The following is a 12386-nucleotide window of genomic DNA, read 5'->3' as shown; positions in this document are numbered from 1 at the left end:
ACCGGTATCAGACGTGACATTTACCACTGCCGAGACTGGGGGGACTAGGATTCGGGGGCTCCCTCTCCGACCTGTCTACCCACCAACCCAAGTAGGACAGCGCTTTAAACCCAGTGTACATCTGGTAAGCGCTATAGCATAATTGTGCTGTTTTAGTATACCCTTCCTGTACTGTTGAGTGCGGACAACCCTTAATTTCCCTCTCCCCCTGGGGTTGAGGTGCCCGGCCTCTTTTTCCCTTTACCTTTCCTTCCATTTGCCCTTCCTTTCTCCCCCTTAGTTCCCGCCATGCATTACCTACCCAAAACCTACCTTGGTTCAACTTTCTTTGCTTTTCTCTGACGTCCCCCTCCCCCTCCCCCTCCCCGAGGAGCGATGGCAGACTCAGTCAAGGTCACCTCTCTAAACGTTAAGGGACTGAACTCCCCTGAAAAACGGTGGATCCTCCTGTGAGAACTGAAGACTTCCTGTACTGATGTGGCCTTTATACAAGAAACACATTTTAAAAATACTAGCCTCCCCTTTCTATGGTCGAGATCCTTCCCTAAGGTCTACCACTCTACTAACCCCTCCTCTAAGACCAAGGGAGTCTCCATTCTGATCTCTAGCAGGCTCCCCTGGGTTCCCCAGGATTCTCTGGTGGACCCTGGGGGCCAATATCTTTTTCTTAGGGGCCACATTGGAGAGCGCCTTTTTACATTTGCCACTGTGTACGCTCCCAATGATCACCAAGACACGTTCCTCAGAACTACCCTGCACAGATTATGTGACTTTCGGGAGGGCCAGTTGATATTAGGTGGGGACTTTAATGTCCCCTTTCGCCATCGGTTGACACTTCTGCCTCTTGCTCCTCGCTCCTCATTTCCTCTAGAAAGCGGATTACTAAGTGTTTACTGAATGACCAATTAGTTGATGTCTGGCGTCTGCAACACTCTGGGGAAAGGGACTGCTCTTTTTGCTCTTCCCCTCACAAATCATACTTGAGGATAGACTTCTTCTTGATTCCACATGACCAACTGCACTTGGTGAGCTCTTCCTCCATCGGCCATATTACTTGGTCCGACCACGCTCCTGTAGCCCTTACCTACACCCTCTCTAGGAACCCCTCACCTAGGTCTCTATTCTGGCACCTTAATGAGAGCCTCCTCCAGATACCGGAAGTTTTAGCAGATGTGACCAGGGAATTGGACCTTTATTTCCAAGAAAACTAAACGCAGGACTGTGACCCGGGGATAATTTGGGAGGCTCACAAGTCAGTACTCCGCAGGGTACTTATCAGGCACAGGGCGCGCATCAAACGAACACGGAAGGAACAGCTTGCTAATCTGTTTCGTGAACTTGCCTCTGTGGAAGCGAAACATAAACATACCCCCTTACGGACCTTAGAGATTGAATTGGGGACACTCCGTACCCATATTGCTGACCTACTCCATTATAAAGCGAAAGCGGCACTCCAGTTTTGTCGTAAACTGATGTAGGAGTCAGGGGACAAATGCGGAAAAATCTTAGCCAGGTCGGTAAAGGAGTTGAAATCTGGCTCTTACATACCACAGTTGATAGATGAGAATGGCCAGAGGGCCTCTACCCCAACCCAAATAGCCGAAGTCTTTGAAAAATGTTACTCTGATCTCTACAACCTGCCCGATTCAGGGTCTGGACAGGACAATATAGACAGATATGTAACCGGTTCTGGTCTACCAACCCTCTCATCGGAATCACGGGAGTACTTGGAGGACCGATCACACTGGAAGAAGTCCAGACGGCGGTGGGACCTCCGAAGGTGGGTAAGGCTCCGGGCCCTGACGGATATACCGCACAATAATTTAAGACCTTCATCCCTATTCTCGGCCCGCGCTTGGTGAATTTATTTAATACTCTGAGCTCGAATGGGGATTTTCCTGAGGATACCCTTAGAGCCCACATCGCGTTGATACCTAAGGAGGGCCTATGTGGGAGCTACAGACCCATTTCCCTCCTAAATTCGGTCCTAAAACTATTCTCTAAAATCCTCGCCACGTGATTGGCACATCACTTGCAGTCCCTTATACATATTGACCAGTTAGGTTTTATTCCCACCAGGGAAGATAGGGACAACACCATTAAGGTGCTTGCCCTGATCCATAAAGCAAAGTCATCTGGGACCCCTTGTCTTTTCATGAGTACTGATGCTGAGAAGGCTTTTGATCGGGTCAAATGGACATTAATGTTCTCGGTCCTTCGCCATATAGGTCTGAGTGAACGGATGCTGGCATGGATAAGTAAGATATACTCACGCCCTTCAGCTCAAGTCAAAGCGAATGGGGTTCTCTCATCTCCCCTTGACATCAGGAATGTCATTGGAACCCTTTCTCTCCACAATTCGACAAAACTCAGACATAACGGGACTCCAAATGGGTACTATTGAGTGCAAGATATCTGCCTACGTGGATGACATGCTGTTCTCGCTGACGAATCCCAGAGTTTCCTTGCCAAATCTCCTTCGGGAATTCCAGATATACGGGATACTTCGTGAAATCAAAGGCCATGGGGGTTGCAGTCCCCCCGCAAACGTTAATAGACTTGCAGTCCAATTTTCGATTTAAATGGACCCATACAGCCCTTAAGTACTTAGGTACTTACATTCCACCGGACATCCCTCGTACGTTTATGTTGAACTTCCCCCCACCCCTTGTCACTAAGATCCGCAGTTTGCTTCACGGGTGGCATTCTGGCCTCCATTCCTGGTTCAGGAGATGCAATCTCATTAAAATGAACATACTCCCTAAATTTACTTATCTTTTCCAAGCTCTCCCGATCCAGATTCCAGTCCTGTTTTTTAAGCAAGCTCAATCCTTGCTCACTCAATTTAACTGGGCCCACAAAAATCCCAGACTTAAGCGGTCACAGCTGACATTGTCTAAACAACAGGGAGGGTTGGTTCTCCCTGACTTGCGACGCTACTACCTGGCCTCCCATCTGGGGCGTGTATTGGACTGGAATCGAAACAAACTTTCTAAGCTCACTCCCGTATTCCGCTAAGAAGCGCCATGTGGTGCCATAAGTATTTACCCACAGAATTTATGTCACATCCCACTATAGGGGTTTAGTTGAAAGTCAGTCACCTGATCGCTACCCAAAACACACTCCCGTCTTTGACTTCCCCCCTATTCCCTATACGTGGCCATCCAACCTTTGAACTGGGGACCCACTTAGAAATTCCAACCTAGACAATGCATCTAAATTCGTCATTGATGGAAAATGGCCTTCTTTCTCAACCCTAACAGATCCGACAGGGCTTTTACAACTGCCTTTTTGGAGAGCGGCGCAACGACATCATTTTCTCCATTCCATCCCCAATCCTCAAACGTTTGCCCGCCCTCAGACGGAGTTTGAGACTCTATGCAGGAGCGAAGGCCCTTTGGCCCACATTCTCTCTCAAACAGATTACCCACACTTAACCTGTCTGTCCAACTGGGAAAAGGACCTTAATTGCTCATTTTCCCCAGCACAGAGACAACGCATTATCACTTTGGCTCTCAAAATGTCGCTGTGCACGAAGATACAGGAGACGAATTTTAAACTTCTCACCAGGTGGTATTTGACACCATCAAAGCTGCAGAAATGTTTCCCCTCTTCCTCGAACATATTCTGGAGGTGTGGAGAAGAAGAGGGCACGTTGCTGCACATTTTTTGGTCCTGCCCCAGCTTGGTGGACTTCTGGACAGAGATCTGATGCATAACACAAAAATTCACAGACTTCTCCATCCAGGAAGAGGCTGCATTCTTTCTCTTGCACCATTCACAGATTCCCATTAAGAAGTACAAAAAAATCAATTTTACGGCATGTGATAAATGCGGCGAAATCCTGCATCCCTCTCTATTGGAAAAAATGTTCCCCCCTTTCATTACTCACTGGCTTAGGAAAATAGAGGACATTAAAATATCCCCTATCTCTCACCCCCTCCACCCCCTCTCTCTTTTGGAAAGAGTGGAAAATTGGGAATGACGGCCCCACCCCCCTCCTCTGGATGGATTATGCCGGAGGGACCTGGGGTTTGTGTGACCCTGCATCTTGGTACAGTACTTTATCCGTGCCTCGAATCATTGTGATTGATGGAAGGCAGACTCACAGTTGCAAATATACCTGTATCAGGTATTGTTCAGCTGCTTTTTGCTCTGTATTTCTCTGTTGCATTATGTACTCGGGGGACCGTCTTCCCCTATTTGGAGAAAAAATTATATTTGAAAAAAAAAGAAGCCTACGACACCTGGTATTCCCAGGCGGTCTCCCATCCAGGCATTAACCAGGCCCGACCCTGCTTAGCCTCCAAGATCAGATGAGATGGAACAGATTCAGGGTGATGTGGCCGTAGCCAATATCTTCAGGCACTCTCAACTCTCTTGACAAACACCAAGATGGTCAGCTTGGAAACAAGCGGAAAAAAATAGGTCAACGGCAACAACATAAAAAGAAGCCTACGGCATCTGGAAATCCCAGGCGGTCTCCCATCCAGGTACTAAACTGGTCCCAACCCAGCTTAGCCTCTGAGATCAGATGAGATTGGGCTCTTTCAGGGTGGTGTGGCCGTAGGAGATTTCTTCAGGCACTGGGAAACAAAAAAAAAAAATCAAGTCAACGCCAACAACATGAGAAGAAGTCTACAGCACCTAGTATTCCCAACTGGTCTCCCATCCAGGTATTAACAAGGCCCGACCCTGTTTAGTCTCTGAGATCAGACGAGATCTGGTGCTTTCAGGGTTATGTGGCCATAGGCGAGCTCTTCAGGCACTCTCAACCCTCTTGACAAACACCAAGATGGTCACCTTGGTAAACAAACAAAAAAAAAAAACAAGTCAACGCCAACAACATAAAAAGAAGCCTTCAGCACCTAGTATTCCCAGGTGGTCTCCAATCCAGGTACTAGCAAGGCCCGACCCTGTTTAGCCTCTGAGATCAGAGGAGATCGGGCGCTTTCAGGCTTATGTGCCCATAGGCAATCTCTTTGGGCACTCTCAACCCTCTTGACAAATGCCAAGATAGTCACCTTGGGAAACAAGCGGAAAAAAAACAGGTCAATGTCAACAACATAAAAAGAAGACTACGGCACCTGGTATTCCAAAGCCATCTCCCATCCAGGGACTAACTAGGCCCAACCCTTTTTATCCTCAGAGATGAGAAGAGATAGGGCTCTTTCAGGGTGATGCTGCTGTAAGCTAACTCTTTGGGCACTCTCAACCCTCTTGACAAATGCCAAGATGGTCACCTTGGGAAACAAGCGAAAAAAAAACAAAATGAATCAACGCCAACAACATAAAAAGAAGCCTACAATAACTGGTATTCCCAGGTGGTCTCCCATCCAGGTACTAACCAGGCCTGACTCTTCTTAGCCTCCAAGATCAGACGAGATTGGGTGCTTTCAGAGTGCTCGGACTCTTTCCCCATCACTAATGGGACGAGACAGGGGTGCCCTCTGTCTCCCCTAATTTTTATTCTGACACTGGAACCACTTATGTGTCACGTTCGGAATGACCCGAATATTACTGGTATATCCAAACCCTGGGCACACCACAAAATTGCGGCGTACGCTGACGATCTAATTTTTTTCGTCTCCAATCCACACATTTCGCTTCCCAATATACTCGCGGCTCTCCGGCGATACGGCAGCCTATCAAACTATAAAATCAATTGCACCGTCGGCTGTATTGAATATATCGGTCCCGGATGGTGAGGCCAAGAGGCTACGCTCCGCTTTCCCATTCTACTGAGCTGAAAAATCTATACGTTACCTGGGCGTTGACATCGCAGCGGATTTGGCACAATTGTACCCGCTTAATTTTGTCCCTCTCCTGAATAGACTGAAATCTGATTTGGGAAACTGGCATGCTTTAACACTGACCTGGTTCGGGCGCTGTAATGCATTCAAAATGACGGCCCTCCCGCGGATCTTATACTTGTTCCAGACATTACCGATCCGGTTACCCCCAATTTTTTTCAGACAACTGCAGGTGCTGCTCCGGGACTTTATTTGGGTGCGCAAACCGCCCAGAGCCCTTTTGCAATTGCTTGCCAGACCAAAGGACAAGGGGGGTCTGGGTCTCCCAGATCTGAGACAATACAACAGAGCGACTCTGCTAGCGAGAGTCGTTGATTGGCATTGTAATGGCCCACACAAGCAGTGGGTGGAGATGGAGATTGAGGATGGATCCATTCCCCTATTGACCTCCCCGTGGCTCCTGTCCACCCTACCAAAAGACCTCAGAGATCACCCCGTAGTGGGAGCTACGTTGGCTGTTGTGCGGAGGTTGTTCCTCTGCACACACATTTCTCCCCTGCCATCACCAATGACTCCGGTTATAGGTAATCCAGACTTCCCACTGGGATTTACCAACAAGAAACTGTGACAGTTGACAGTGGTGGGGAAACAGCGTCTGGGAGATGTGTGGCCCTCGGGAGGGCTCCCGACCACGCAAACTGTCGCCGAGCTTTCTGACCCTCCGCTTGACTTGTTTAGTGCTTATCAACTTCGTCACTTTCTTTTGGCCATACAAAGGGCCCCCTACACTCCTAGAGACCTGACGCCCTATGAATCCATCTGTCACAAAAAGGAACCTGTGCGACACACCCTCTCCCTCCTCTACAACCTATTAAGTAGTCAGGAGGAGGAGTCGACCCCACCATTTATCCACAAATGGGAGAGGGACTTTGGCATCACATTTACCCCACAACAGATAGGGAAGATCCTGACATTAGTACATAAAGCTTCCATCGCAAACCAATATCAAGAATCAGGATACAAGATAGTCTCACGCTGGTATAGAGTCCCATACCTTCTGAATAAAATGAATACATCGATTCCGGATGTTTGTTGGAGGTGCAATTCAGATACGGGGACCATGGGACACATTTTATGGGCATGCCCGGCCTTGAGGAACTTTTGGGTGGAGGTGACCGGGACGATAAAAACTCTCAGAAATGTAGATATCGCAAACAACCCAGCAGCGTGCCTTCTACACTTGACCAAACAGCCTGTTCGAAAATACAAAAAAACCCTCACGATGCAACTCCTGAACGCCGCACGGGCCTGCATTCCCACACTGTGGAGGCAGCCTCAGCCCCCATCCAAGGTGCTGTGGTATTCCAAAGTCAATCATATTCTCCGGATGGAAGAATTGACCCCCACCCTTCACAACACTGAAGAGGCATTTAGTGTTACATGGAGGCCCTGGAGGTATTTTACTGGTACTTGAGACTACATTCGGGAGGTGAGCAGCGCCCCTGTCCCAGAAAACGACTGAACATCTAACGTTTACCTACGTAGGCCAAGTCTGCCCTGGGTGGCATTCCCCCCTCTCCCTTTTTGTCTTTATTTTTCTTTTTTTCCCCGCCGCCATCCCCCCCCCCTCCTCTCTCTCCGTCTTTGCACTCTCTTCTTCCCCCGTCCTCCCTTTTCACTATGCCTTGTCTCCTTACTAGCCTTTGGGACCCAGAAGAACCCCAGGGTTCTGGACACGACTGGCTCATATTTTACTCTGGTTCACATAGGTCATGATAAGCTGGCTCGCTGTGGTCCCAGTTGTTCTCCATGATTACATTTGTCCGAACGGAGCTGCATTAGTTATACTGTACTACATATCGGAGGTGGGGTTTCTCTCTTTTCTGCATGAAACTCTAGGACTCCCCTCTGAGAACCCAGAGTTATTTGGCAGCCTATTTTTTGTTACCATGTAATTGTGACCCTGGGTCATGCTGTATGGTTGACTGTTATATTTATGTTGTTCTACTTATACTTAATAAATGAATAAAACAAAAAAAAAAACATAAGTCAATGCCAACAACTTAAAAAAAAAGCCTATGGCATCGAGAAATCCCAGGCGGTCTCCCATCCAGGTACTAACCAGGTCCCAACCCTGCTTAGGCCACGTACACACGGGCGGACTGTTCGCCCAACTAGGTTCGTCAAACAGTTTGACAAACAGTCCATTCAAAATTTGCATGAGCGGACTGGACCACACACGACAAACGAACAGTCCGCTGAAAACTTGCGCGATGACGTGAACGGCACGTACGACGGGACGAGAGATTCGAAGTCCTATACACTGCAATGCAACCTTCGGCGTGTAAATCCTTTTTGAACATGCGCGGAACTTAGTTTGACGAACAAGCCTACACATGAGCGGACTGTCCGCTCAAACCAAGTTTCAGCGGACAGTCTTACGGAAATTCCGAAAAACTTTGTTCGTTAGACTGTCCGCTGAAACTGTCCGCTGAAGCCCACACACGAGCGGACTGTCCGCTGAAACACTGTTCAGCGGACAAAGTTGGACGAACAGTCCGCCCGTGTGTACGCAGCCTTAGCCTCTGAGATCAAATGAGATTTGGCTCTTTCAGGCTGATGCAGCCATAGTAGATTTTTTCAGGCATGCTCAACCCTCTTGACAAACGCCAAGATGGTCACCTTGGGAAACAAACAAAAAAAACAAGTCAACGCCAACAACATAAAAAGAAGCCTACCGCACCTAGTATTTCCAGGCGGTCTCCCATCCAGGTATTAACAAGCCGCGACCCTTTCTAGCCTCTGAGATCAGCGGAGATTAGGCGCTTTCAGGGTGATGTGCCCATAGGCAATCTCTTTGGGCACTCTCATCCCTCTTGAAAAATGCCAAGATAGTCACCCTGGGAAACAAGCGAAAAAAAACAGGTCAACACCAACAACATAAAAAGAAGAATACGGCACCTGGTATTCCAAGGCCGTCTCCCATTCAAGTACTAACTAGGCCCAACCCTTCTTAGCCTCTGAGATCAGAAGAGATAGGGTGCTTTCAGGGTGATGCGGCTGTAAGCGATCTCTTTAGGCACTCTCAACCCTCTTGACAAATGCCAAGATGATCACTTTGGGAAACAAGCGAAAAAAACAGGTCAACACCAACAACATAAAAATAAGCCTGTGGCATCTGGAAAACCCAGGCGGTCTCCCATCCAGGTACAAACCAGGCCCAACCCTGCTTTGCCTCTGAGACCAAACGAGATTGGGCGCTTTCAGGGTGTTGTGCTCCTAGGCAATTTCTTTGTGCACTCTCAACCCTCTTGACACATGCCAAGATGGTCACCTTGGGAAACAAGGGGGAAAAAACAGGTCAACGCCGACAACACAATGAGAAGCTTACGGCACCTGGTATTCCCAAGCTGTCTCCCATCCAGGTACTAACCAGGCCCATCGCTGCTTAGCCTCTGAGATCAGATGAGATTGGGCTCTTTCAGGGTGATTTGGCCGTAGGCACTCTCTTTGGGCACTCTGAAGCCTCTTGACAAAGGCCAAGATGGTCACCTTGGGAAACAAGCTAAAAAAAACAGGTCAAAGCCAACAACATAAAAAGAAGCCAAGAAGAAAACATATGCGTATTGGTAGGGCAATGCTATTGCGACCGAAATTGAGGGGAGGTATTGGCTTCCCGGACCCTGCTCTATATTACACAGCAACGCACATGACACCGGTGGTTGACTGGTGCCGGTGTTCTGCCATATACTGTCCGGCCATGATATAGTGTCTGCGCCGTACTGCGCATGCGCAGTACGAAGACGACGAAGCTTCGGAAAATCTCCGAAGCTGAACGGCGCCTGCACGGTGAGTGGAGGTGGTAGCCCCACCATCCAAGCGGACATAGGGTTGTGAATATTAGAGGGCCCCTCGTAGGCGAGGTTCGCTCGCCGCGCTTCGGGTTCGGCCTCGCTGCGCTCGGCTCTTTTATATTCTTACTCTGTGTCCACTTGGATAGTGGGGATAGAACCTGGACTCAGTGCGCAGGCGCCGTTCATGCTCGGCAATTTTCAGAATCTGTGTTGCTGTGTACTGCGCATGCGCAGTACACAGCGGACAATATGCGATGGGGGACCATATGTGATAAGACACCGGCGTGGGGAACTGAAGCTATGGGTCAAGCTAGAGCAGGAGATGGCGTGGGTTCCACTGGCTGGTCTGCCTTGGGCGGGGAGGCCATTGGAGCCCTGTGTGACTACTCACCCGTTAATTGGCCTCTCGCTCGCCGAGATGGATAGTATTTTCACCTTTCCCACCTGACTAACTTCCCTTCTCCTATGACCCCAATTATTGGACATCCTAGATTCCCTCCGGGCCTGTCTGACCAGGCCTTTACCAGGCAAGCCCCGAAATTCTATTTCTTGGACCCACGGGCTTGATTCCCATGGGGACCATACTGCTAGAGCAAGTACCTGTTGCAATGGATAGCTGGAGAGCTAGACAGCTAATCCATTTCCTCAGATCACTACCTAACCATTCGTTCTTCTCTAGACAATTCCACCCCTTCGAGGAACTTTGCCTGGATGATGGCCCAATTCGTGGTTCCCTCTCTAGGTCCTACCAAATCCTGACAGACGCACAATCCTATACGGATCCACCCTTCCTAGCTAAATGGAAAAGGGACTTACAAACTACATTCTCCAAACCACAGAAGGACAGAATACTCTTTTTCGCCCATAAGTCGTCACTCTGCAGTAAATATCAGGAGATCTCATATAAGCTGATCACACGCTGGTATCGTACACTGGTGGTGTTGGCCAAAATATTCCCCGGTCAATCTGACCGCTGCTGTCGCTGTGGGCAACAGGCTGGCACCATTCTCCAAATTTTTTGGGAATGCCCTAAATTACAAACATTCTGGCAGCCTGTCCTGAGACTCATCCACAAGATCGCTATTCCAAACGTTGGACAGCTGATGAGCTGGTGAGCCGAGGGCGTCTCTTGCTCCCTGGGAGGGGACCCCACCCTATCCACTCTACCCACGACACCCCCTTACCCCTTATTTTCCTTTTCTGCCATTTCCTTCCCCAATCTTCTCTTTCCCCTTCTCCCTCCTTTCAGTTCTACTATTTCCCTTCTTAACTCAAAAAAGGGAAAAGAAAATGGTATGTTCCGACCCCATTTGACTACTACACAATACTCTTCCCCTATCTATGGATATCTAAACTCTTCGAGGGTAGCAGGGCTAGTGTCAATAATATTTTAAGTGGTAGAGGATCCCAACGAGATGGAGCTTTAATCTCATCTTCATATGACCGCAAAGCTGTACACGTGCTATTCTCCTCGAATTTCTTACCATTGGCTCTGATATCCATGCAATATTATCATTTGTTTGTAACTATTTGTATCACACATTCTGTGAAGTTGCCTTTGCATTGTATGTCGCATACTACTAAATAAATAAAAAAGAAGCCTATGGCACCTGGTATTCCCAGGCGGTCTCCCATCCAGGTACTAACCAGGCCCGACACTGTTTAGCATTCAAGATCAGACGAGATTGGGCGCTTTCAGGGTGATGGGGCCGTAGGTGATCTCTTCGGGCACTCTCAACCCTCTTGACAAACGCCAAGATGGTCACCTTGGGAAACAAGTGAAAAAAAAAACAGGTCAAGGCCAACAACATAAAAAGAAGCCTACAGCACCTAGTATTCCCAGGTGGTCTCCAATCCAGGTACTAGCAAGGCCCAACCCTGTTTAGCTTCTGAGATCAGAGGAGATCGGGTGCTTTCAGGGTTATGTGCCCATAGGCAATCTCTTTGGGCATTCTCAACCCTCTTGACAAATGCCAAGATAGTCACCTTGAGATACAAGCGAAAAAAAACAGGTCAATGTCAACAACATAAAAAGAAGAATACGGCACCTAGTATTCCAACGCCATCTCCCATCCAGGTACTAACTAGGCCCAACCCTTCTTAGCCTCAGAGAAGAGAAGAGATAGGGCTCTTTCAGGGTGATGCTGCTGTAAGCGATCTCTTTGGGCACTCTCAACCCTCTTGACAAATGCCAAGATGGTCACCTTGGGAAACAAGCAAAAAAAAAAAAACGAATCAACGCCAACAACATAAAAAGAAGCCTACAGGTACTAACCAGGCCCGACTCTTCTTAGCCTCCAAGATCAGACGAGATTGGGTGCTTTCAGAGTGATGTGGCCATAGGCAATCTCTTCAGGCACTCTCAATCCGCTTTACTCCACGCCGTCGGCAGCGGTACGGGTGAACAAGTGGTGCTCGGACTCTTTCCCCATCACTAATGGGACGAGGCAGGGGTGCCCTCTGTCTCCCCTCATTTTTATTCTGACACTGGAACCACTTATGTGTCACGTTCGGAATGACCCGAATATTACTGGCATATCCAAACCCTCGGCACGCCACACCACAAAATTGCGGCGTAGGCTGACGATCTAATTTTTTCCGTCTCCAATCCACACATTTTGCGTCCCAATATACTTGCGTCTCTCCAGCGATACGGCAGCCTATCAAACTATAAAATCAATTGCGCCAAGTCAGCTGTATTGAATATATCGGTCCCGGATGGTGAGGCCAATAGGCTCCGCTCCGCTTTTCCATCTACTGGGCTGAAAAATCGATATGT

General features: G+C 48.5%; 6 pseudogenes; all 6 read right to left on the bottom strand.

The window, feature by feature from the left end:
* Positions 1-4235: 4235 nt before the first annotated feature.
* Positions 4236-4354, bottom strand: LOC143931784 (5S ribosomal RNA; annotated as a pseudogene).
* Positions 4355-4452: 98 nt separating this feature from the next.
* On the bottom strand, positions 4453-4572 carry LOC143931890 (5S ribosomal RNA; annotated as a pseudogene).
* A 63-nt stretch (positions 4573-4635) lies between these two features.
* On the bottom strand, positions 4636-4754 carry LOC143931837 (5S ribosomal RNA; annotated as a pseudogene).
* A 4383-nt stretch (positions 4755-9137) lies between these two features.
* Positions 9138-9256, bottom strand: LOC143931465 (5S ribosomal RNA; annotated as a pseudogene).
* Positions 9257-11205: 1949 nt separating this feature from the next.
* On the bottom strand, positions 11206-11324 carry LOC143932285 (5S ribosomal RNA; annotated as a pseudogene).
* A 101-nt stretch (positions 11325-11425) lies between these two features.
* Positions 11426-11544, bottom strand: LOC143931088 (5S ribosomal RNA; annotated as a pseudogene).
* Between the last annotated feature and the right edge of the window lie 842 nt (positions 11545-12386).

The sequence above is a fragment of the Lithobates pipiens genome, unplaced genomic scaffold, assembly GCF_037356315.1.
Source record: "Lithobates pipiens isolate NorthernLeopardFrog02 unplaced genomic scaffold, aLitPip1_a1.2 Scaffold_25, whole genome shotgun sequence".
Classification (NCBI taxonomy): Eukaryota; Metazoa; Chordata; class Amphibia; order Anura; family Ranidae; genus Lithobates; species Lithobates pipiens.
The sequence above is the reverse complement of the archived record's forward strand: the minus strand, read 5'-3'. Positions and strand labels throughout refer to the sequence as shown.